The 25141-nt window shown below is 43.4% G+C and overlaps 1 protein-coding gene across 9 annotated transcripts in view; it reads left to right on the forward strand.

Moving 5' to 3' along the window:
- The window catches only part of ZNF217 (zinc finger protein 217), a 198779-nt gene that overhangs the window by 22741 nt on the left and 150897 nt on the right, over positions 1-25141 (forward strand). For all 9 annotated transcript variants that reach the window (XM_079946456.1, XM_079946460.1, XM_079946455.1 and 6 more), the window contains exon 2: positions 1496-1601. The gene's annotated coding sequence lies outside the window, so the exon portion shown is untranslated. The remainder of the gene's footprint in view (positions 1-1495; positions 1602-25141) is intronic.

A 25141-nucleotide genomic window follows, 5' to 3' on the forward strand; every position in this document is an offset into this window, starting at 1 on the left:
ACAACCAAAAGAGGAAAGGAAACTTTATTTTCACCTGTTTGAACTTTTTAACTTTTAAAACACAAATATAATAAAAGTTTCATTTACATTTTTTCTGATGTCCAGATACCTGTAAAACAGAAACCACTTTTTAAATTAAAAATGTTTGACATAAACATTGTATAAGTTTAAGATATATGACATGTTGATTTGATTAATTTATAATTACAATATGATTCCCATTGTTGTGTTAGCTAATACCTCTGTAGAATCTCAGAATTATCATTTCTTCTTTTGTTGTTTGTAACATAGTACTGTTGTCTGTAATCACTAGGCCCTACATTAGATCTCCAGGACTTATTTATCTACTAGTTGCAAGTTGGTACCTTAAACATCTCTCTTATTCCATCACTGCTCCCACCTCAGCTCCTGGTAACCACCGTTCCACTCTCCAAAACAGAAACAGTTTCAGAAAATACGAAAAGTTCTGAGATCCACTGGCAAGGAATTCCCTTGTCTCTTTTTAGTCTGTTTTTTAAAGTAACAGGATTGATTATAGATTACATGATTTTTTTCCCAATTTGCCCCATTTGCTGGATGGGAAAACTGAGTCAAGAAAATGAAAAAGTCCTAATGCCATCTGATTGGTAACCAGTTTACAACTAGCACCCAGATTCCCCGAGACCCAGTCTTTGGTGCCACTTTGGGCATGTAAGTCTCCACTGTAGAACACAGACCTTTCCAATGAGTTAGAAACTCAAGAAGGTAGTACTCATAACTCCTGTTTCCCAGCCAGTAAATGTCCATCTTTGTTCCAGGACAGTTTAAGTTGTGCAGTGGAGGCTCCCTCCAGCCCTGAGACCCAATATGTGACAAGTTCTAGCTGGAAACATCACATTTAACCTCAATCGTCTATTTATAACAGGGTCCACCATCTCTGTGCTGTTTACCTCCTGATTTGGTTCTTCCGGTGAATTATGTGTGAATCATAAGTAGTATCTGTATGGTGCTTTGGAAAGTGAATTCCACCTACAATCATATTGTCATAGAAACCCTTCCAGAAAACTATGAACAAACTTTATAGGTGAGGAGATCACTTCAGAGAGGTGCATTAACTTGCCCACCATCACAGTTAGTGAAATGGGAGAGCCAAGTTTGGAACCAAGATCAACTGAACCTTTGCTCTGTAAGATCCTTCATCGAAGTCTTCCATTTGCCAATAAGAATCCCATTAAAAACAAAAATAACTTCCCAAGTATGGAATTAAATTCTTAATTAAGAACACATACTAGTGAATGAAATAAGACAGTAAAGCATGTAGCATCATGCCAGGCATATAATAACTGCTAACTAACTGTTAGTCATTATGATGAGGCAGAGATCTTCACATACAAAAAATATATATAGTATATTATTAAAGATGTCTTAAATTGATAGTGTAGGGGTGAGGTGCACCCATCAACCTGTATTATTTGGCAGCACAAAGTTTTTTAAACGTTTGAACTTGTTTCCACAGTTTCAAAATTGGGACATTTCACATGACTAATCCAGATGTATGGCATCTCCTGGAACACTGACGCCTATGGGCTGGAGCTCTGGAGCCACTGACCTCATAAGACAGCGTGAGTACTTTCTGGTTCACCACAGACTCTTTACGTGCCTGAAGTAAGCCCTGTGGGTTTGCCATTTCTCATTGGTGGTTAAGAGAGGACTCTGGAGAGTCCAACGACAAGTCTTGGTTCTTAGCATTGCTGCCTCCTAGTCGGGTGGCCTAAGGCAAATCATTTCACCTTTCTGAGTCTCTCCCCTGGCACTGTGGTGATGCTTAAATAAAATACTCTGCGTGAAAGCATTTAGCACAGTGCCTCCTAGACGGCTTTCAATAAAAGTTAGCTCTTCCTATCATTAGGTGTGGGAGGCGGAGTAATGGCCCCCTAAAGATGTCTGCATCCCGATCCCTGGAGCCTGTGAATATGGTACCTTACACAGCAAAAGAGGTGTTGCAGGTGTGATGCAGTTAAGGATTTTTAAATGAGAGATTATCTTTGATCATCCAGGTGGGTCCAGTGTAATCACAGGGTATTTGGAAGTGAAAGGTGGAGGCAGGAGGGTCAGTGTCAGAGGAGATGTGACGATGGAGGCGGAGGTTGAAGTGATGCTCTTTGAAGATGGAGGAAGGGACCGTGAGTCAAGGAAGGCACATAGCCTCTAGAAGCTGGAAAAGCCAAGGAAGTGGGTTCTCCTCTAGAGCCTCCAGAGGGACACAGCCCTGCCGACACCTTGACCTTAGCCCAGTGAATCCCATTTGGATTTCTGACCTCCAGAACCGAAAGATAATTAATTTATTCTTTTTTAAACCACTAAGTTTGTTGCAATTTCTTACAGCAGCAATAGCAAACTAATATATTAGGTTGTTTAATCCTCACGACAGTTCCATGAGGTATGCCAATGGTATGTAACATTCCATTGTTACAACTGATCCTTTCTGCAGAAGAAACAGGCTCAGTAAAGCTTAAGAACATTGTCCAAGGACCCACAGCAAGAGAGTGGCAGAGTCCAGGGTCAATTCCAAGACTTTCTGAAGCCCAAGTGCAAGATTCTCCTTATGACTCCCAATTATCGAAGGTCATTCAGCTCCTACATGAATGATCCCAGAAACAGAAATATCCTTACTTCCTGAGGCTACTCTTTCAATGGCTGAATAGGGTTCACCATTATGTCTTCCATATACTGAGCTACCTTCTGCCGCATTCTGCAATAGTTAAGACACTTAGTTACAAGTGAAGCAACCCAGCTGGCCTGGTGGAAGTAAGAAGGGGAGGTGGCTTTATAACAAAGACGAAAAGATATCTCACAAAGCACATGTCCAGGAAGGCAGTTACACTTTCAGAAGAACTAATACCAAGAAATGGGGAGCTGAAAAGAATCCGGGCCAGGCAGAACCCTCCATCTTCCACCTCTGCCTCTTTGCATTCCTGCCTCATTCTTTTCTTCTGTAGATTGATTTTTTCTTGGCTGCGCCATTGTCATGGTGGCGAATGGCTGTCCCACATTTACACATTGCAGATGCAATCATATGGAGAGGCGGCCAGGCAGTCTGTCCCCAAGGCAGACTCCACGTTCCCCAGAGAAAGGATGAATTGTTCTGGCTTCCCGCAGGCATCCACCCTTTGTCCCATCAGCTGTCAACTGGAAGGCAGGGTTGTAAAGAACAAGTATGGCCTGCAGGGTCTCACCTCACCTGAGACAGTGGACTCGGGGTGGACAGGGGAGGGGTGGAGGAGCTGTCATGAGCTGAGCTGATACCCCAAAAGGTATCACATTTATTTCCCCAAAGTTTGCCAGGAAAGCAATAGGGAGAATAAGACAGCTTCTTCCACGTGGAAGAATTTGGGGGTTTTCACAAAGCTCTCTCTTCCCTTGTGGTCATCTCTTTCCCTGGGAAACATCCTTAGATCCTTCAGTCATTCCTCACTATGACGGATCCCAGATGACCCATCAACCTGAGTACTCCCCCCACCTCCCCCTCGGCCTGCACGACTTTGCAAGATCCCCACTCAAATTTGTAATTTGTCTCCATAACTAACCTCCCTTCTCCAAATGTGGGCTGCCTCGCTCATTTAAATTGTTTTCTTCCTTTACCTTCCTTGGACCCACAAGGCATGTACTGACTGTTAATGCAAACTAAGGTCATTTCCTTGGCAGCTGTATACATCTGGCTCAAATTGAGCTTGTGGCCAACTAGAAGCCCCAGACCTCCTTCCCAGGAACTGCTGTCTGGCCAAGTCTCCCGATTCCCAGACTTAAATAATTGATGCCAGAATCCACATCAGTCCCTGGTAAAAAGTTTCATTTGGCTGCGGGGACCATTGTGAACCTTGATCCTCTTATATCAGCTTTTTGTCTCCTAGACATTTCATCTGTATACCTTAATTTTTCAGTCCTGAACTGAAATGATATCCAGAATAGACCTAAATCAGTGCCCCGTGGCCAACCAATGGACACTTCCTAAGTTGCCATGGCTCTAGTAATCAACATTAAATATACTGAAAATATGCTGCAAGTATCTTATGATCTTATATATTCCTGGAACAGGAAGAGTGGCTGCACAAATTCCTCAAATATTTTTGATGTTTAATTGTTATAAGGACAGAAAAGATCCAAGAATATGGGAAAACCTCTGGAAGTCTTTAATTTAGATGAATCATAATAACTATCACTGAGTCGGCACTACCAGGATTATTGAATTTACTTCTCACATCAACCCTGAGGTATTCATATTTCCATTTTATAGGTTTGTAACCAAGCTTACACAGAAGTAAGTTGTAGAAGTGAGATTTGAATTAAGGCTGTTGACAACCAAAGTGCCTAATCCCAACACCAGGGGTGGGCAAATTTTTTCTGTAAAAGATCAGACAGTAAATATTTTAGGTTTTGGGGACCATCCAGTTTCTGCCTTTGTCGTGTGAAAGCAGCAGTAGACCATACATAAATAAATGGAGGTGGCTGTGTTCAAATAAAACTTTATTTACAAAAGCAAGAAGGTATGCCCCATTTGGCTCACAGACTGTAGTTGGCCAACCCGTCCTAGAATATTCTTCCTTCCAAATCTGCATGGCGAAATCCTACTCAAATAGGCAGGTCAAATAGGACCTTTAAGTTACAAAACTAGATAAGCTGAATTTGGTCCATGGATCATAGCCTGCTAACCCATCCTCAACCATCATGCCTTCTAATTCCGTGGGTTAATTTATCACTGAAGAACTTTGAGTTACTGGCTGTGACCTCAGTTTCCTGGTGGCCATGCTGTTCCTCTGGCTAGGAATGCAGAGTTGAGTGCAGTACTGATTGTGAGTTCTATTTGTTCTCCTACATGCGTTTAAAAAAACAAAAAAGGAAATGTTCTACTGGAAGTTAGAATTCAAGCAAGGATAAATGGCCCGGGAAGCAGAAGAGTGAAGATTGATTCGGGTATAACGTGGCAGGATGAGGGGTTGTAACTATCGTGGCAACCAGGGAAGAAGTCACCAACTTTAAAGAACAGGTAAAAGAAATCAGGACCAGAGCCCTAATATGAACTTGAGCAAGTTGAAGAGAACAAAACAGGCATTTAAAGCTGATGCAGAGAAGGCTACCGCTTCCAGAGATGCGTTCTCCGGGTTACAGGAAATGCAGGCACTAGCAATATTCACTGGGCATTTTGCAGGCAAGCCTATCCTATTAGCCTCTGGCCAGCTTAACCTTATGTTTCTCAGTGTTAACAGTTTTCAGGTAAATTGTTCGTTGGGTTGCTTTAACCTTTAGAAACACAGAAGATATAAACAGTAATAATTGGCTGGTTTTAATGACACAAAAAGACATAGGTAACAATAACAAAAGCCCTGGACATCTTTTATCAGGTTTATTTGTATTTTTTAATGTGAAAATAGGACTCGTTTACTCGTTGCCTGATAGCCTTTGACAGAGTGCTTAAGAAAACAGGAGTTAACATCAGACACATAGTGCAAATCTCAACTCTACCATTGGTAAATGCAACTGTGGGGTCAGGCCAGCTTCTTTGAGCCTCACCTCCCTCATCTGTAAAATGGGAGTATGAATAGAACCAGCCTCACATACCACCAGGTGTCTTCAAGTTCTCCAATCTTGCAGACACTCTAGATTTTTCCCCCTGTTGTAGCAGAAATTGACCAAACACCTGGAGGAAATGGAGGTGTTTCCTGAAGCCCCTCATGTGCCTCTGCCACTGGAGATTTTTCATTAGAGATCTGTGGTCTTCTTTACCCTGCTTTCCCCCCGCCAACCTCTCCCTCCTGTCTCTGACCTCTTCTCCTGTCTGCATCTCTCCTTGGTTCCTGAGACTTCTGCCCGCCTTGAAATGCCACCTTCTTTGCATTCCATTGTTACAACTGATCCTCATCAATTTTTCATCTCCCTTGACCCCACTGATACCATACCTAGAAAGCTGGACTCTTCTACTCAAAGAAACCATTGCAGCATCTACCAAAAGCACTGTTCTTTGACCCAGCAATTCTATATGATATGAAGAATTATCTCTCTGATAGGTTCAGGAAAATACTGTATATTGAGGCTATTCATGTCAGCACTGTTTATAACAGACAAGAAAGAGACCACCCAGGGCTTCCCTGGTGGCGCAGTGGTTGAGAATCTGCCTGCCAATGCAGAGGACACGGGTTCGAGCCCTGGTCTGGGAAGATCCCACATGCTGCGGAGCAACTGGGCCTGTGAGCCATAGCTACTGAGCCTGCGCTCTGCAACAAGAGAGGCTGCGACGGTGAGAGGCCCGCGCACCGCGATGAAGAGTGGCCCCCGCTCGCCGCAACTAGGGAAAGCCCTCGCACAGAAATGAAGACCCAACACAGCCAAATAAATAAATAAATTTATTTAAAAAAAAACAAAAAACAAAAAACCACCCAAATATCCAGCACCAGAGAACTGGTTAAATAAACTTATATGTGATTATAAAGTGGGATATTTTGGGCTTCCCTGGTGGCGCAGTGGTTGAGAGTCTGCCTGCCGATGCAGGGGACACAGGTTCGTGCCCTGGTCCGGGAAGATCCCACATGCCGCGGAGCGGCTGGGCTCATGAGCCATGGCCGCTGAGCCTGCGCATCCGGAGCCTGTGCTCCGCAACGGGAGAGGCCACAACAATGAGAGGCCCGCGTACCGCAAAAAAATAAATAAAAATACAAAATAAAAATAAAAAAATAAAGTGGGATATTTTTTAAAAAGAGGGAAGAAGCTCTCTTTGCACTAATGTGGAAAGATATCAGGATAAGTTAAGTGAAAAAAGCAAGATGTCTAAGAAGATGTATGTTACACCAGAGTTTACCTTGAGAAAGTAAAAGACTGAACAAGAAAATGTTTGTGCTTCGTGTATAAAAGAAGACTCTGAAAGGACACCCAGGAAAGTAATAAAAAGGGGCCAATGAAGGTAGTAATGGGTCAGATGGAAACAGGAATGTAACTTCTCGTGCTATCCCTTTTTATATTGTTGTCTTTTCAAACCATGTGAATGCATTAACTACTCAAAAGCTTGAATTTTTAAAAAAACTATCAAGGTGTTTAGAGCAGTAATTTTCTAAGAGCATGTTGCTACTCGATGTTAAAATATTTTTGTTTCTCTGCACTATGTGAAAAATAGATGAAATTAGCTAAACAGTGTGCTTGGAATGGCAGCTCCTGCAGAGAATGTGGTAGAAGTGGAAGCTATTTGTGGCAGCACGCAGAAGTGACCAAAATGGAAAATACCCAGGTAGCGTTATCATTGTCATATCTATATGTTCATGTTGCCTAAAGTAAAGAGATTGAACTTGGATTTCAGACCAACCTGGGTGGAATCCAGCTCCAAAGCTCGCTGGCTGTGCACCCTGAGCAGGTCACGTCAATTCCAGATCCTCGGTAGCTGTGTGTAGTGGGGATCGTTACACACCACGAGCGAGGGTGGTTTATTCACTCCTTCAACATGTAAACGTTTAACTACGAATAATGTGCCAGGTGCTGTTTCAGGCTGAGACAAGACCTTAAATTCTAGACCAGTGTTTCTCAACAGAGCAATTTTGCCTTCTAGAAAACATTGGCAACGTCTGGAGGCATTTTTAGTTGTCACAACTCGGAGGAGCAGAGGGAGATGGTGGGTAGAGACCAGAGATGCAGCTAAAGGTCCCGCAATGCACAGGAAACCCTCACCACAAAAAGTCAATAGTGCTGAGGCTGAGAGCTCCTGCCCTACCCTGTTCTAGGAGGGGAAAGAGAAAACAAAGTTAGAATAAACAAATTCAAGACAATTCAAGACATTGCTCTGTGCTACGAAGTCAGTAAATCTGGGAATGGGACAGAGTGACCCGGACGGCTGTTGTAGCCGGGGCGGGGTGGGGTGGGGTGCTGCTGTCAGGGCAGGCTCCCTGAGGACAGGACGTTTCTGCTGAACACTGGCAGCTAGGAAGGAGCCAGGCAGATGAGCCCTGGCCAAGCATGGCTTGTTCAAGGAAGAGAAGGCTGCAAGACTGGCTGCAGTCGAGTGAGCAGAGGTGCCTGGAGGGGATGCGGGGAGGACCGGGGCCATATGCCTGCTGAGGATGTTTTATTTTGTTGGAAGTACCGTGGGAATCCATGGAAAGGTTTTAAATAGGGAGCTGGCGTGATCAGCTGTGCATCTTAAAAAAGCCATTCTGGCTGCTCTGTGAATGACATTGAAGGAGGATTGAAGGAGGGCAAGAATGAAGCAGGAAGAGCAGGTAGATGCACTGTCCAAACGAGGCAGGTGGGGACACCAGGGAAATGATCTGAGAGCCATTAGTGGAGGGAAAACCCTCTAGGACTCTGTGGAGAAGAGAATTAATTGAATAGCCCAGATCAAGTGCGTTACCTGTAGAGCAGCCCGTAAGCAAAAGGAGTTTTAATCCTTCAATTTGGAAGTTAGTATTTAGCTAAAACCAAACTTAAGAATGTACTTTTCAGTATCCAGTTTTCCCCAATTGCCCCAGGGTGGTGAAGGATCAGGGGCAGCTGGCCGTTTTGATGTTTGAAAGTTCTGGAAGGAAGATGCACACCCGGGAAAATAAGAAATACAAAAATGCAGCAATAATTCCAGTTTGGGGAAGGTTACAAGAGATAGTCGATGTGCCCAAATTCTTCAACAGGAGGATATCAGAAAACTCAGGAAGTATTTCAGATAAGAAAAGAATACTCTGAAAAACACAGGTCTCCACTAGGAGTCCGATGCTGACATAAACAGTAGATTGTCAGCACTGTCAACAATGGAAGAGCCACGTCAAACACGGCATTAACCGTAGTCCATGTCAAGCCACTTACAAGCAGCTGTTTAAAGATTTTTAAACATAGAGAATATTGTTTATGAAACGTAATCTAATCACCCAAGCAAAAATGACACAAATTCCACGGCAACTGTGGAGATTAAAGAAGTGTTTTAAGGACAAACTCCACATGAATCCCTTATCTACCATCCCTCCTGTAAATTTTACTCACCAAATAAAAGCTTTCAGGAAAAATGTTAGGGGAGAAAAAAAGACAATTCACTCTAGGGAGAAAGACTTTCAGAATCCCACTTTGAAACTGGCGTATAAACACCTCTAACCCTGGGGAATTAAAAGGCATAGTTAGGCTTTATTATGTTTTATATAAAGTCTAAAAATAATAATAAGGTAATAATAATAGCAGCTGTTGTTTACCAAGTGTTTTATGTGCATCAGCGCTGATTCACCAAGGGATTTGAGATCTTCCCTTTGCAGGTGAAGGAAGTGGGGTCCAGAGAGGCTGACTGACTTGCCCAAAGACACGCAGCTATTGAAGGGTTTCCAGGCTTCTGACCCTGGCAAGTCATTCTCTAAATCATGCTCCTTGTCGCATCTTGAGCAAACAGTCCAATACCTCTGGGCATGGGGGAGAAAAGAGCAGAGATACCACTTAGACTAATATTAACAACTAGTCTTAATCGAGCACCTTCTGTGTGCCCATTTCTACAGCTAAGTGCTTCACTTAGATCATCTCATTTGATTCTAATGATAAGTCTGTGAGTAGGCATTTCTATTATTTCATTCTACAGCTGAGGGACCTAAGGCTTGGAAAGGTTCAGTAACTTCTCTAAGGATTTGAAACCCTGTGGTGGGGCTGCAGAGTCTGCATGCTTAGTCATCCCCTGCAGTGAAGCAAAAGGAAAAGGAATCTCAGGGAGACAGGAGGTGGGATGGAAGCTTAGATGCAGCTCAGATAAAGCCTCATTGCACCCTATGTTCGTTTCTTTCATAGCAAGTTATCAAATGGTAATTAAATTATTCTTTTTTAAAATTTGTATTTATTTATTTATTTTTGGTTGCGTTGGGTCTTCGTTGCTGTGTGGGCTTTCTCTAGTTGTGGTGAGTGAGGGCTATTCCTACACTTCGTTGCGGTGCGCGGGCTTCTCATTGCCACAGCTTCTCGTTGCGGAGCTCGGGCTCTAGGCGCACGGGGTTCAGTAGTTGTGGCACACAGGCTCAGTAGTTGTGGCTTATGGGCTCTAGAGCGCAGGCTCAGTGGCTGTGGTGCATGGGCTTCGTTGCTCCACGGCATGTGGGATCTTCCCAGACCAGGGCTTGAACCTGTGTCCCCTGCATTGGCAGACGGATTCTTAACCACTGCTCCACCAGGGAAGTCCCTTAAATTATTCTTTGAGGAATTATTTGTTCAGTGTATGTCTCCATGTAATTATCTGTAAGAACCTTGTCTTGCTTACCCTCTTGGGCCCAGTGACTATAACAGAATCAGCACACAGTCAATGCTCCACCAGTGTCTTCTGTTTTGCTTTTTGCTTTTGTTTTTTTGGTTTGAGTCAAGGAAGCAGTCATTGGAAAGGGGAAGTGTGGAGAGTCACAAAATGAAGGAATCATTATCCCAACGCAGAAAGCAGGCATATTCACTTCCTGCCTTCCAAAATCTGATCTCATTCTTTCCCCCAGAACTTTAACTCTAGCTCCACGTTGGTCAAGAATTATTCTCCACGTGTCCGATCAAAGAGGGAAACTAGAGAACATCCAAATGGGTACCTCTCGAGGTCACAGCTCCAACCTGGGACATCAAGAGGGTTATTTAGGGCAAAATGGTTGCCTTTGTAGTGAGTGACATCTTGGGAGTGTCATTCTCTTTATCAGTGCCTGGGATGTAATTCTTGTTGGCTGGGGTGAGATGCCTTGTGTTGGATATTCTTATTGACTCACCTTTCCTCTCTGCTTCCTGTACCTCTGCAGCGTCATAAGTCACTTGCACAGAAAGTGACTCTGTAGTAGGTCAAGCCAACAGATTGTAAGAAAGCTGGCTCCAGGAACCCTGCTTGGCCATGGGAGATAATACTGCCTAGTGGTTAAGAGTAGTTCGTAAGAAACAGATCTGGGACTCAAAGCTCAAGCCTTTGAGTCCTAATTGGCTGCCCACCTGGAAAGTTCATCCTTCCTCCATCTGCCATGTTGAAGAAATAAATGTATGTAGAGGCAAGCCCGTACGGATGGATGCACTTCTGGTGGGATTACAGTTTTGGATTTTCAATTCAAATACACCCAGCTTCAGAATTGGGCTCTGCCACTTTACAAACTGGGCTTCCTGGACTTCTCCAGGCTTTGTCTGTGTGGGATTATTAATAGAACCTCCTTAGAGTTTTGGAGCCAAAATTAAATGAGATAAAGAGCATTTAGTACAATGGTTAGGGTAAAAAGTGCTTGATAAATGATTGCTATTATGTTATTAACAACCATTCGTTTATAGAAAGAGGTTTCCAAATTTTACACAAAACAGAAATCTTCACTTTCCTCTCATTTTTTCTTCCCCAAAAGGAAACAGAAATTTGCAGTCAAGACAAAAATGATAGAACTGCTCCAAGTTGGTGCAGTAGTTTACTTTTTAGGTCACCATGTTTATACTGGGGTGATAGTGGTGTATCTGTTAATACTAAAGCAAAGAGAAGTGTAGCACAGACATTCCGAATGGCATCCTTGATTTCATTATTTTACGGTGCGTCTTACACGTCTTTCCTCAGCCTGTCCTCCTAGTGATCATCTGTATTTTTCAGGTAGGTTTTTTCTGCACAAATCCCACCCACCCCACTTTTTGTAAGTGTGAAGATTACGTGGACAAAGACGAATTCAGTGAAGCTGCAGGCTTTCGTGGCCAGCAGCTACTTTTCTTGGAGAACTGAATCCAAAAGTCTCAAGGGTTGGGACCTGGGTGCGCCGTGTTTCTGAATGGACAGGTGGCAGAACTTGAATATAAATCACTCGACAAACGGATCCCTCCTCGATTAATCTTTTATTCAGAAACAGACCCTGTTTTAAGGGGAAATTAAAGGCAATCAATAAGCAGGCTTGCCTGGGCGGCTTCTGAGCTTGAGATGCAAATATTATTCCAAATTCTGGATTCCAAAGAGATCCCTCCATTGATGTGTTAACAACCTCCTCGTGTTTCTATGACCTCAGATCCTGGCAGGGCGTGAAGCTGTACTTACCGGAAACAAAAGGAAAGCACTCGTAGAATAAACATTTGCTAAGTGGACTTTGACTGTAAACCCCAACTTGTCCTTTCCTAAGGAAAGGATGGAATTCTCCCTGAACCCGGTACTGATGCACTGAACGTTTAATACATTTATATGTTCAAAGAGCTGCCATGACGGATTCTTTCTCTGGTGTCACCTGACATTTCAGCTTCATGTTTGTAGCGCACAAGATAGCAAATGTTTTGGGGTAGTCGTCCCCAAACAAGGCAACCCTTGGCAACTGGGAATAAGCAAAATTCCATTTGCCTACCAGTCAAAAGTGATTGCAACCAAATGTTGGTCACCTATTCATAAATTCACAGAGTCAAAAACAAATTCAGAGAAGATTTATTTAGCACCATTTATGCAAGATATTGTGCTAGGGTACTGGGGATAGACAAGCACGTTTGACAAGGAGCTTATATTTTTAGGGGCAAATAGGCAATAAACAATTTAAAAAGTAAAGATAATCAGGTTGTGGTGAGTGCTATGAAGAACAAAACCAGATAATGGAAAAGAGAATAACTGAGGGGGATAGGCCTTGAGGTAGGAAATGGCTTGTGTTTGAGAATGAGAACGTTGCCCACTGTAGCTAGACTGTGGTGGGTGAGATTATGTCTCACTGACAAGCAGGCCTTAGAGTTAATAATACTTCATGAAAAATTAAATGTGACAGTCAAAAAAATTATTTCTTCCTGTCGATGGAGGTACATGGCTAATCTTTTTTAAAAATTTTATTGAAGTATAGCTGATTTACAGTGTTGTGTTAACTTCTGCTGTATAGCAAAGTGATTCTGTTATATATATTCTTTTTCATATTCTTTGCCGTTGTGGTTTATCACAGGATGGGACATGTCTAATCTTTAACCCTGGACATACTAAAAGAATCTCAAAGCCTGAACAGACATGTACTTTTAAAGGATTTGGGTTTACTCGTACTTAATCATTTTCTTTTTAATTGCTGTGCATCTTTATTATGCTGGTGAACTTAGTATTGCTAACATTGTTAGGATTACAAATTGTTATCCCTCGAGTCATTTTCAGTTAAGACAATATTTACTGTATTCTTAGAAAGATATTAAATTCTAAAACTGCATACGTTAGCCTCAATATCTGTTCATCAGAATTGAGGTTTCTACCTAATTTGCTTTTCCAGATCTAAACTCAAATAGAGGCTAACCTAATATACCATGTTTTTTATCTTTTACGTGAAGGGAGTTTGTAATATTTCCCAGGAGTATCTTTCCAAGTGAACTAGTCATCTACAATGTGAGGCTGCTAAACCTTTCATGAAAGTCGATTTTCCAGTCAAAGCCTGTCTTCTTTTAAAAGTTTTCTACACACCAGCGTGTGGTTGGTGTGGTGACCAGCTGCTAAGATGGACCCCATCTCCTGGTATCTCCAACCTTGTGTAATCAACCCCCTCCCTGTCGTATCAGGGTTGGTCCATGTGACCGATAGAATACACAGAAGTGATAGGATGTCACTGCTGGGATTAGATTATCAAAGACACTGCAGCAAATCGTAGAGCCCAGGCATCTCCAAAGTTTCTGCCACCTTTTTGAATTGGCGATATTTCCCCAGATTTCCTCAATGGCAAGTGACAACAGAAAATAATTGACCCTAATCAATGGAGGAAGTACCCTAAGATTTCTGGATTATTCCAAGGCAAGAGATCCTGGAGATGGAGAGACACTGAATTTTCTTCTGCTGTGTTTAGGGAGGGTTTTAGAATTGTGAATGATAGCAGGTAGCAGAGTAGCTGAGAGAGCTGCTGCTGTGCTCTTTGCCTGCTTCTTCCCCTCCTGGCTGTGTGACCCGAGTCAGGTTGCTCTGTCAGTGGTAGGGTCCTTACTTATAAACTGGGAACGAAATAATGACTATTTCATCAGTTAATTGATCAGTATACGAGCTGATTTGTGGAAAGCACTTAGCACTGTGTTTGGCGCATGGCATATGCTATATACATTTTTGCAAATATTAAGAGCCCACAGTGAGTGAATGTTTCAGGCACTGTGCTGAGTGAGGTACTATGATAGTTCCCATTTACGGATGAAGAAACGAAGGCTTGGGGATATGAAGCAGCTTGGCCACTACCTTATAGTTCATGAGGGGTGGAGCTGGGATCCAAGCCCATGGGTTTTTGATCTAGGAGGCTTTGCTTTGAACATCTGTGTGATAGTTGGGCCCAAAGATATTTTGATTTATAAATTCACACAAAGAAAAACTAGTTTTTAAGGATATGTTATAAAACTTTTGTAGTGATACATAGGAATGTTTTGTTCTAATTTGTTTTGGTTTTGCTCTGTGTATAATTTCTTCCTTCCTTCCCTCCTTCTCTCCTTCCTTCCTTCCCTCCCTCCTTTCTTCCTTCCTTCCCTCCTTCCTTCCTTCCTTCCCTCCTTCTCTCCTTCCCTCCTTCCTTCCTTCCTTCCTTCCCTCCCTCCTTCCTTCCTTCCTTACTTCCTCCCCTCCCTCCTTCCTTCCTCCCCTCCCTCCTTCCTTCCTTCCCTCCCTCCTTCCTTCCTTCCTTCCTTCCTTTTCATCCTTCCTCCACCCCTCTCTCCCTCTCTTTCTCCCTTTCCCCAGCAATAAGGGTATGTAGTTTAATGGGGTTTTTTTAACATCTTTATTGGAGTATAATTGCTTTACAATGGTGTGTTAGTTTCTGCTTTATAACAAAGTGAATCAGTTATACATATACATGTTCCCATATTGTTAATGATGTTTTTAAAACAATAAATTTTAAATGTACCATGCAGTTTGCCCCCCAGGGCCTTTTGTTTACAATGTCCAGAGAGATTTTTGGTTGCCACCACTGTTGGGGGATGCACTGGCATCTAGTAGGTGGGGACCCGGGATACAGCTAATCGTCCTACAGTGCACAGTCCCCCACAACAGAGGATTGTCTGTCCCCAGATGTCAATAGAGCAAAAGCCGCCTTCCTGAGGGGCAGGTTCTTGGTAGAACCCACCCTGCTATGGCTTCTCCCTCTGCTGCCCTGTGGACCTTGATGGAACCACTCTGCTCCCTTCTGAGCTGAGTCATGCAGATGTACCACAGGGCAGCAGCGCTGGGGCCACAGGCTAAGGGCTAGAAAGGGTATGATGGAAAAAGAAACACAGAGAAATGTTTATTGAGGCCTTACTCACACAAGGCTCTGAACTAACTTCTTTACACCAATTTAACCTATTATGAGTCGATGTATCAGTTATCCTCACGATAACCCTGCCAAGTAGGTGCCATTTTTATACCCATTTTGCAGATGAGGAAGTTGAGGCTCGGGGAGGTGAAATAACTTTTCCAATGTCACACATCAAGAAATCGGGAATTTGGAGATTCTTAACTGAGGCTGCCCAAACCCCTCACTTCCTCCTGATGAATGTTCTGTGAAAATCCCTCGTATTACCCTCTGAAGAGCAATCAAAATGGACTTCTCGGGCTTCCCTGGTGGTGCAGTGGTTGAGAGTCCGCCTACCGATGTAGGGGACGCGGGTTCGTGCCCCTGTCCGGGAAGATCCCACATGCCGCGGAGCGGCTGGGCCCGTGAGCCATGGCCGCTGAGCCTGCGCGTCTGGAGCCTGTGCTCCGCAACGGGAGAGGCCACAGCAGTGAGAGGCTCACGTACCGCAAAAAAAAAAAAAAAAAAAAAAATGGACTTCTCTTGCCCCTACGGTGATTGATTTGGGGCCAAGGTGTTTTAACTAATAGGACTGCCGGCGTGTTTCGATTGTTCTGCTCAGACTGTTAACCAATTGCATCAATTCCAAGTGGTGCCAGTGCAGGCATTTTTGTTGCAGAGTGTTTGGTCGTTGGCCAGGCTATTTAGTTTCCCTTAACTTGAGCCTTTTATTTCCCTGCCCAAGCCACAGGTCTATAAAGAGTCCCACTGCGGAGGCAAACACAAATGACAGAAAAGTCCTGATGCACTGGAAAAGGATTGCATAAAGCCTATACCTCCTTTTCTTCCGACTTTTGGCTCCCGTGCCCCATTTTTAGACATCATGTAAATCATAGGAAAATAACCTAATCTTCAGAATTTATTTTTAAACCACAACCAAGGAAACACTGCTTTGGGGAAGACTTGAGGTGAGTGTAAGTGCCATGCAAACGGTTACAAGTTCACTGGAGCTAAACATGCGCCACTAGGTCCTGAATTGTAACCCAGGTCAGACCACCAGTCATTCAGGTGACCTAGTTATGCTCAGAGACTTACCAAAGAAGGAAAGAGTCAGAAATGCTTAAAGGTTTTCAGCTCCAAGGGGTGATGTGAAATATGTGTTCTGCATATCCTTGAGCGCTGTGACAAGTGCCAGCCACCACAGGCCCCCACAAAACCCAGGACGGTCCACTAAGGAACTTCCTTTTTTGAAGGGCAGTTGAATTAAAAACCCACCAGGATCCACCCTTCTGCCTACTTGTCCCCCCACCTCGGCTCCCCATTAGGCAGCTTACCCCAGTCACATGCCCTGGTCACACGTGTGGCCTTTCTGTTCATCAGGGCTCTGCCTGGCCCACCTGCCCTGAACGCAGCCCCCGCCCGACCCACCAGTCACGCTCCTCACCCCCAGCTCGCCCTGCTCCGAGACACTTGTCACTTCCTGCCATCGTCCTGTCCACTTGTTCTTGGGCTGCCTTAAAGATCAGACTTAAGACCGACAGTCGTATCGTTACAAGACAGACCCTAAATCCATAGGACCAACCTTCACATCCTGCTGGCCATTCAACTGGCTGTGGGACTTTTGAAAAGATACTTAACCTTTTGGTTTCTTAGATTCCCATTTGTAAAATAGGGAAGCCTAAAATGAGTTCATATATAAAGAGCTTAGGGTACCACCCAGCATGTAATAAGTACTCTGTCAAGGTTGTCGTGTATTAATAAACACAGTTATTTTATGTATTGTAGTTATAATAAATATAACAGGCAATCTAGTCAATTCTGTATTGATTTATAAGTTCATTCATTTGTTATTTATTAGTGCTTTAGTAGCTCCCCTAGTAGAAAAGGAGTGGCCTAAGAGCAGGGACTTTTGAGCGCAGTACCAGGCATACAGGAGACACCTCATAATTATTTGTGGAATGAATGAATGAATGAGTGAATGAAATGATGTGCTTCCTTTTATCAGCAAAGGATGAGGAAATCCCAACAGAAAGGTTTTACAGAATCTGGATGGAAAGTCCTGAGAGATTATATTTTACTGTTACCTTCTTTTCTTTTTAATTAATTAATTTATTTATTTATTTTCGGCTGCGTTGGGTCTTCGTTGCTGTTGTGCGCGGGCTTTCTCTAGTTGCGGTGAGCAGGGGCTACTCTTCGTTGCGGAGCACGGGCTCTAGGCTCGCAGGCTTCAGTTGTTGTGGCTCGCAGCCTCAGTAGTCGTGGTGTGCTTGCTCTAGAGTGCAGGCTCAGTAGTTGTGGCTCATGGGCTCTAGAGTGCAGGCTCAGTAGTTGTGGTGCACAGGCTTAGTTGCTCCACGACATGTGGGATCTTCCTGGACCAGGGCTCAAACCCGTGTCCCCTGTATCGGCAGGCGGACTCTCAACCCCTGCACCACCAGGGAAGCCCTAGTGGGTTACCCTGAAAGGTCAGAGAAAGCTGGACGCCTGTCAGGTGGTGGCTCCCGCTCTCAAGGAGCAGCTGGTGATGCAGCACAGCGAGTCGCAGTTGCTGGCATGGCCCGGATCATCTTCAAGGCAGACACACTCGCTGAGAATTCCACGGGAAGTTGGCCTCCTTGCCGTCTCCTTGGAGAATCAGAAAGTAATAACCTAAGTCCTTTCATTTCTGAGCCTGGGTTTATTTAGGTTGGAAGAGAACTTTAAAAACAAACTTAAAATGTGAAATGTAAGACTTCAAGGGGAAACTAAAAATAGCTGAGTGGGATTATTCTTTCACTCTATTGCTATTAGCAGTATTTATACTGGTCAACCTTAGGAGGGAAGGAGGAGGAAATAAGCTTTTCTTCAAAGGAACGCAGGAGGATTTGCGGTGGCAGATGGCTTGGGATCCGACACTCTGGCAAACATCATCTTTAATAACATCTGTGTATGCAGAATGTTCTCGTTTTCTTACCACCGACCTGGGCAGACAGCGGTTTCGAGATATGTGTTTAGTTTTATGTTTTTCACCATTCTTCCACATTTTTCCTGATGAAATAGTTCACGTCTCATTTCAAAGCTCTCACCTGGGAAAAGTGAAGACACCGGGCTTCTGGTTCAGAGCAACTGCCTTTATCTGTTGCCCAATAATACCGCACCACTTACGGGCTCACCTGACATGACACCCTTGATGTGTCATGTTCGTGATCTTATTTGTCTCCAATGACAAGTGGATGAGTTATCTTTTTTAAAAGACATTTTATCCATGAAGAAACAGAGGCTCAGCACCTTGGCCAAGTTCATGCAGCAAGTGGCAGGTGCACAGGCTTACTTGCCCCGAGGCATGTGGGGTCTTAGTTCCTTGACCAGGGATCAAACCCGCGTTCCCTGCATTGGAAGGCGGATTCTTTACCACTGGACCACTGGAGAAGTCCCTTTATTCTTTTTTATTAACAGAATCCTACCTAAGGTTATTCAGGGTGCCATTACGCTCAGCTTTAAAAAACCTCATTTCCCAAGTTCCCTTGCAGAATTTTTCTCTTGATAAAAAAGCATAGATTCTGCTGGCATGCACACTCGTTACTTTCTCCTCTGCTTCTCTGATGGACTATGTCCCAGTCTTGCAATGGAACAGTTCTCATGGAATCATGAAGCTGAGGGCCACATGCAAAGGATGTCTGCACCAGGAAGGCAGAAGGAGTTGGCATCCTTGGGAACTTCCTTGGAATGTTCCACCAGCCCTGGAATCTAAACTTCTTATTATGTGAAGGAGGAAAATATCCTGTTGGTTAACCACCATTTGGTAGTTCTTACTACATGCAGCCAAGTCAACTTGTTAGGCAACCAGTAGTATGTGCTACATAGAGGAGCCTGGATGTTCTGTGTGAGGAAAGCTTGAAGTGACCTCTTCTAATCCAGTTAGCTCAGCAGAGCTCGGGGGAAGTCCTCTCAATGTACAAAAGTATATAGTGGAGTTGCGTCATTCATGCATTTAACTTAACAAATGAGCAAATGGAGAAAGAAATACCTTTACTGGCTTTCATCAACCTTCCAAGTTCACACGAGGCCTTGGCCTTTGATGCATCCAGAGAAAGAAAAGCCAGAGCCAAAATGCTAACGGAAACAAGAACCGTTCACCCTTGACTTGAGCTTCCAAGAGCCCTAGTCCTGGCAGTTAAGCAGTGAAAGATGCCAGCTGATCTTCTGCCCTCGATCTTCCTCCTAGCGACAGAAACTCACATGGAAGTCTGGAATTAAACTTTACACTCATCTACTGGTTGAAGAAAAAATATTGCCTCCTGTAAGAAGGCAGCAGAGACAGCACAGATCAATCATTTAATGTGGATCTATTGAGGGTAGTTTCCTGAGAGGTTGAACTTAGAGAACTTTTAAAAGAATCAGAAAATGCCATTGTTGCCCTTCAGTCTATGTTCTATTTAACCATCATTATCAATGACTAAGCCAGCGAACATCTTTTGAGCACTTACTATTTGCCATGGATGGTGTGACACATTTTATGTGGATTTTTCTCATTTCCACCTCACAAGTCTATAAGGAGCTGTTGTTACCCCATTTTACAGATGAGGAGGAAAGTAATGCGGAACACGGCTAAGAAATGTGTCCAGAGTCACACAGCTTTAAAGTGGCAGCTCGGGGATGTCCGCAGAGGCCATCTGATCACCCACACTAGCTTGTTTCACATCACACATCATATCTGTTGAGCCCGTTCAAACTCAGTGAAAGGCATTCTGAAGACAATTCCCAAATTTAGTGGTACCGCCTATGTTTATTTCAGTATGGTGCTCTCGTGACAGCAGTCTAAGGAAGGGAGTTCGTTAATAGCATAACCTAATCATACAAGTTATTCAACATCTTTCAGTGATAAGAATTGAAGATATGATCTATTGCTTATAGGACACCAGTGCCTTTGCTGTGATATGGAGTCCAGAGCATTTCAAAATGCGTCTCTATGTGTCTACTCTCTGTCTCCAGGGAGTTTATGACCCAACAGGAGGTGCAAGGTAACTGTCTCATGTTTGATTTTGCCTCCTTAGTGCTTCCCATGTGCCAAGGAAATTCAGTGTTTGATCGTCCCCACAAGCCCCTGTCTAAAGTCAGCAGCAGCATCCTGAGTGTTAAACGGAGAAACAGAGACTCGGAGACGTTGCCTGAAGTCTCGGAACTAGTATGTGTGGTGCCCCGGCACCACCGCAAACGTGAAGGTCGGCCTTACACAAGGGGACCCGGCGCAGAGAAGTGAGGGTCAACTGAAATGTAGCCCCTCCTCCATCTGCCATGCGGAGGCCCCTGAAGTGGGCCTGTCAAGCCGTCGGCTCAGAGAGGTAGCATCTGCTTTGAGCGAGCACATTTTCCAGTTTTCAAAGGTACCAAATGGACGAGGGTTGGTGAAACCAACTAAAATTGAGTTAATAGATGCCTAAGACCATGTTTGCAATCATCACCAGGGCAAGGATAGGAAGAGTGTTTCTTCATTACCGGCCTTGGAAAATTTTGTTAGCCTCACTGTACTTCAATTTTCTCAACTTTATAGTGAGGATAATAATAATATCTACCTTATAGAGTTGATGTGAGCATTAAATGAATTACTACTTGCAAAGCACCTACAGCAGTGCCTGACATACAACTGTAAGTGAGCTATGATTATTAGCCATTATTATTAGTTTTATTATTGTTGCTAATTTTACATCACTTTTGAACATGCTTGAAACCTATTACTTGCCCCTCATCACCACTAAATTCTTGACTTCAGTATTTTACATTTGGACGAGGTTAGTTTTGTTTTCCCTTCAGCAAAACCCAGCAAATCATCCATTTAGACATCTAGGTACTACCTTTTGAGTTTCTGTTTTAATGAAAAAGGACTCAAAGTTTTGGATCAAAGTCTACCTTCAAGAAAATTTAGTCTAAAAGTTAAGCAGGGAGGGCTTCCCTGGTGGCGCAGTGGTTAAGAATCTGCCTGCCAACGCAGGGGACACGGGTTCAAGCCCTGGCCCAGGAAGATTCCACATTCCGCGAAGCAACTAAGCCCGTGTGCCACAACTACCGAGCCTGCGCTCTAGAGCCCGTGAGCCACAACTACTGAAGCCCGTGCGCCTAGAGCCCGTGCTCCACAACAAGAGAAGCTACCACAATGAGAAGCCCGTGCACCACAACGAAGAGTAGCCCCTGCTCGCCGCAACCAGAGAAAGCCGGAGTGCAGCAACGAAGACTCAACACAGCCAAAAATAAATAAATAAAATAAATAAATTTATATAAAAATAAAAAGTTAAGCAGGGAAGTAAGAGTTGATCCCATTCTTTTGTTTCCTGCTCTGCTATAGACTTGCTGTGTCATAGTTGTTTTCCATTCTGTGATTCAGTCTTCCTTTCTGTAAATGAAGGGGCACACCCCTAGAGTAAAAGGGAGCCTGTGATTGTCTCAGATTACTATCTATATTTGCAGAATCATCTTGCCGCCCACTCACAGCGATCTAGTGTGGTCCTCTAAGATCAACAGCTGTACAGTCAACTCAGATAATAAAGTAAAAATAGACGAGTTCTTGGCGGGGCTTGCAGACGCTCATGGTGTGTACCTGATGACAAAGGTAAAATTAGTCCCTTCCCCAAAGTCTAAAGTAGGTATTTGGAGGGGAAATCATACTTAAGTAAACTTATGCTTTGAATTTTATTGTACTCTTGGAAGTTTCTCCAGAACATTTAGCACAGGTGAACCCTGGAGTTGACTGAACTCCACCTGAATAAAATCTGATAGAAATTATACCTGCCTCTGCTGAAAAGGTTGAACAAAAGAGGTGGGAATCCTAAACACTCTCTGGCCAATTGTTTACGTGCATGAATTAACCTTTCATGCCTCTCTCTCCTCACCTGTAACACAGAGGTTGTTTACTCTGACAGCCTCCAGGTTGCTATGAGGATCAGATAAGAAATAATATGACAATAGTGCTCTGAAAAGGACAGGAACACAACCTAACATTTGGATGAGACTTTCAAAAGAAAGTCTTTACCTCATTTGATTGAATGAAAACAAAATTTCTTGCATGATCCTCATTTAATAAAAACACATTCTAAAAGGTGGGTGCAAATAGACCTTTTCTAACAGAGTTCCCTAAGTCTGCAAACCTCAGGGATTTTGACAAACTTTTGCCGACCAGAGGTACATCCTGTAAGGTTGAAAGTCCCAGCCTTGAGAGAATAATTTGCTGGCTTCACAAATCTTTAAGATCCGCCCATGCTGGTCATTTATTCTTTCAGCACATACGATTAAAGCTTCAGTAATTAAGCATACTGTTCTCCTAAGAGAAGCCAGTTTCAGATTCATAGCTGGAAAAGCTTCTCAGTTTGCGCCTTGCCGGCCAGCAGTCACCATTTTGCTGAATTCCCGTTGTCTGTGCAGATAGATGGATGCGGGAAGAGGGAACCCCTTCCTCAGTCTCACCACCACCACCCGCCTCAGGCTCCTTCACCTTCTATTTCCTATTTAACGTGATTTATAAAAAATAAAGTGAAAATAGTAACAGACAACCTAGTGAAACTTCAACTGAAAAATAACCTGAAAATAAAAAGGCAAGCACGTTATTTTACGGTAGATTAACCAGACCAAAATGTTTTTGTACGTAATCGAAAGGGCCTCCAGGAGCTAGTGCATCCCTCTCTTAGTCTCTGAAAAAGGTTGGTTTTTATTTATTTTTATTGGAGTAGAGTTGATTTACAGTGTTGCGTTAGTTTCAGGTGTACAGCAAAGTGATTCACTTATACATATATATATTCTTTTTTTCAGATTCTTTTCCCTTGTAGATTGTTAAAAAGTTTGGCTTTTAGATGTGATTTTGCTTTTTAGTATTCAAAGGTAGGATCTGATGCCTTAATCTAGTAGGATGTGTGTTTTAAAGGACGAATTATAAAGATCATCAGTCATTTTGGATGATTCCTATTCTTTTTTTAATGCTAATTACTTTAAATAGAGTATGAGAAAGAGGAAGAAATTAAACATTTCCTTTTTGCCCAACAGGCAAGTTTCAATAACAATGTTAAGGAGTCCACCTTGTTCCGGGGGTGGGGTAGCATTCAAAGTCAGCTTCCAAAAATGATCGAACTAGGAATGCCCCAAACCAGGAAGTCCTTTTGTGTCTGGAGCCTCCTAATTCTTAGAAGTTAAAGGGATTTCTGTTTATTTTGAAGTGATGCCTTAGGGTGTTTTTGTTTGTTTGTTCATTTGTTTTTGCAAGTTAATTTTATTCGCTTTTATTTATTTTTTGATTACACAGCAATGGAAGGATACTGCAGTGTATATGACTGAAAACAGAAAATTGCCCTCTGACACACAAGCCTTCCTCCACCCCCGCCTGTTTCTCATTTACTTCCTGTGTTAACGCTGAGGGTGTATTATTCTTATCCTTTTTCTGTATTTTTACACACATTCATGTGCACACACACATATGTAGATATATGGCTTTTTTTAAACAAAGTGAAAATTATATAGTATTCACCCGCCTACAACTGTGTTCAATCAACAGTGTCAGCCCCTGGCCAAGCTGTAGCCCATCTCACTCCTCTGAGCTTTTTTGGAGACACTCTTGTACACTTAAACCGTGTTAATTTTCCACTGCCTTCTAGAGGCAACTTCTTAAGGAAGCGTTGAAGCACGCGAGAGGAGGCTCACTTCCCCCCTTGTCTGGAGGAAATAATGCCTTCAAGCTTTTGGAAGCTGCATCACTATACCCCATCGCCCTATTCTTGTCTTTGTACCTAACAGACAAATTACACTTTTCCTGTTAGCTGTGGCTTTTGAGTGTCCAGGACCAGAGCAGCTCCCGAAGCCAGAGGGAGAAAACAGTAATGATTTTTCACAAGGGGACGTGTCTTGATGGAGGCAGAGTTTAACCACAATGACAAACTGCCCAGCTCAATCCTGCCCGTCTGGAAAAGCATCTGCTTTCTTTCCCCTGCCTGGTTACTAGTGGGTTTTGTCACCTGATTCATACAGATGAGATTACTGAAAACAGCAGGCAGCCACAAAGCTCCAGGAAATAGAATCGTGTGTAGCTCCTTTCTGAGTGTGTGTGCGCGCGTGTGTGTGTGTGTGTGTGTGTGTTGCACTGCATGTTTTACATGCACATTTATAACTGCAACATTGGCCTGGAAAGATGTTCTGACAGAGGAAAGGCAGGAATCTCCCCAGCAGCAGGCAAAGCAGCCCAGGGGTGGGAACAAGGCCCAGTCAGTTTCATTTACCTTCAGTTCATCCAGTCGAGGAGCACCAGCCCTCTCCTAAGAGAGCCTAGTTAACAGACACAACTCAGGGGTCAGATTCCTGGATTCACATCCGGGCTCTGCCACCCACTGCATAAACATTTTTAATTTAGTTTACTCTCTCTATTCCTCAGCTTTGAAATAAGGAAGAATACACATCTGCATCTTTTATCCAAACCCTTATAGCTGAATATGCTTTGGAATTCAGGATATTTGGATTTTAGAAGTGGAACGTAGTGCTGTGTCATATGTTACAGAGCATCTCCAGCAGGGCCTGGGGCAGCACCCCTAATCCACCTCACTGATGTGTTTGCAGGGAAACATACACAGGTTGAATTAGGGAGGTAAATATAGGCAATCAATAGCTTCACATTCGTTCAGGTCATACTTTGCAGCCAAATGAGTCAGGTCAGATCAAATCAGATTTTGCTGTCAAGTTCGTTGTTTTTTTTTTTTTAAGTATGATTTTGGAGTTTCAGGTCTGTGGACCCTTAATAGACTCCAGCTCACTGAGTGGTAAGGAGGATTAAATGAGATAATTAATGCCTGGAAAGGGCACTTAATATGGTCAAAAAGTATTTGCTGAGTGCCCACCAAGTGCCAGGCACTGCACTAGAGCAGTCGGCCAATAACCACATGGGGAGGTAGCACACGTTTTCTGAAAGGGGTAAGTATCATCACTTTTTGGTATACGTTCTCTATCACAACTACTCAACTTTGCTGTTGCAGAGCAAAAGCTGCCATGGACAATACATGAAA

Source organism: Stenella coeruleoalba, assembly GCF_951394435.1.
Source record: "Stenella coeruleoalba genome assembly, chromosome: 15".
In the NCBI taxonomy this organism is placed as follows: Eukaryota; Metazoa; Chordata; class Mammalia; order Artiodactyla; family Delphinidae; genus Stenella; species Stenella coeruleoalba.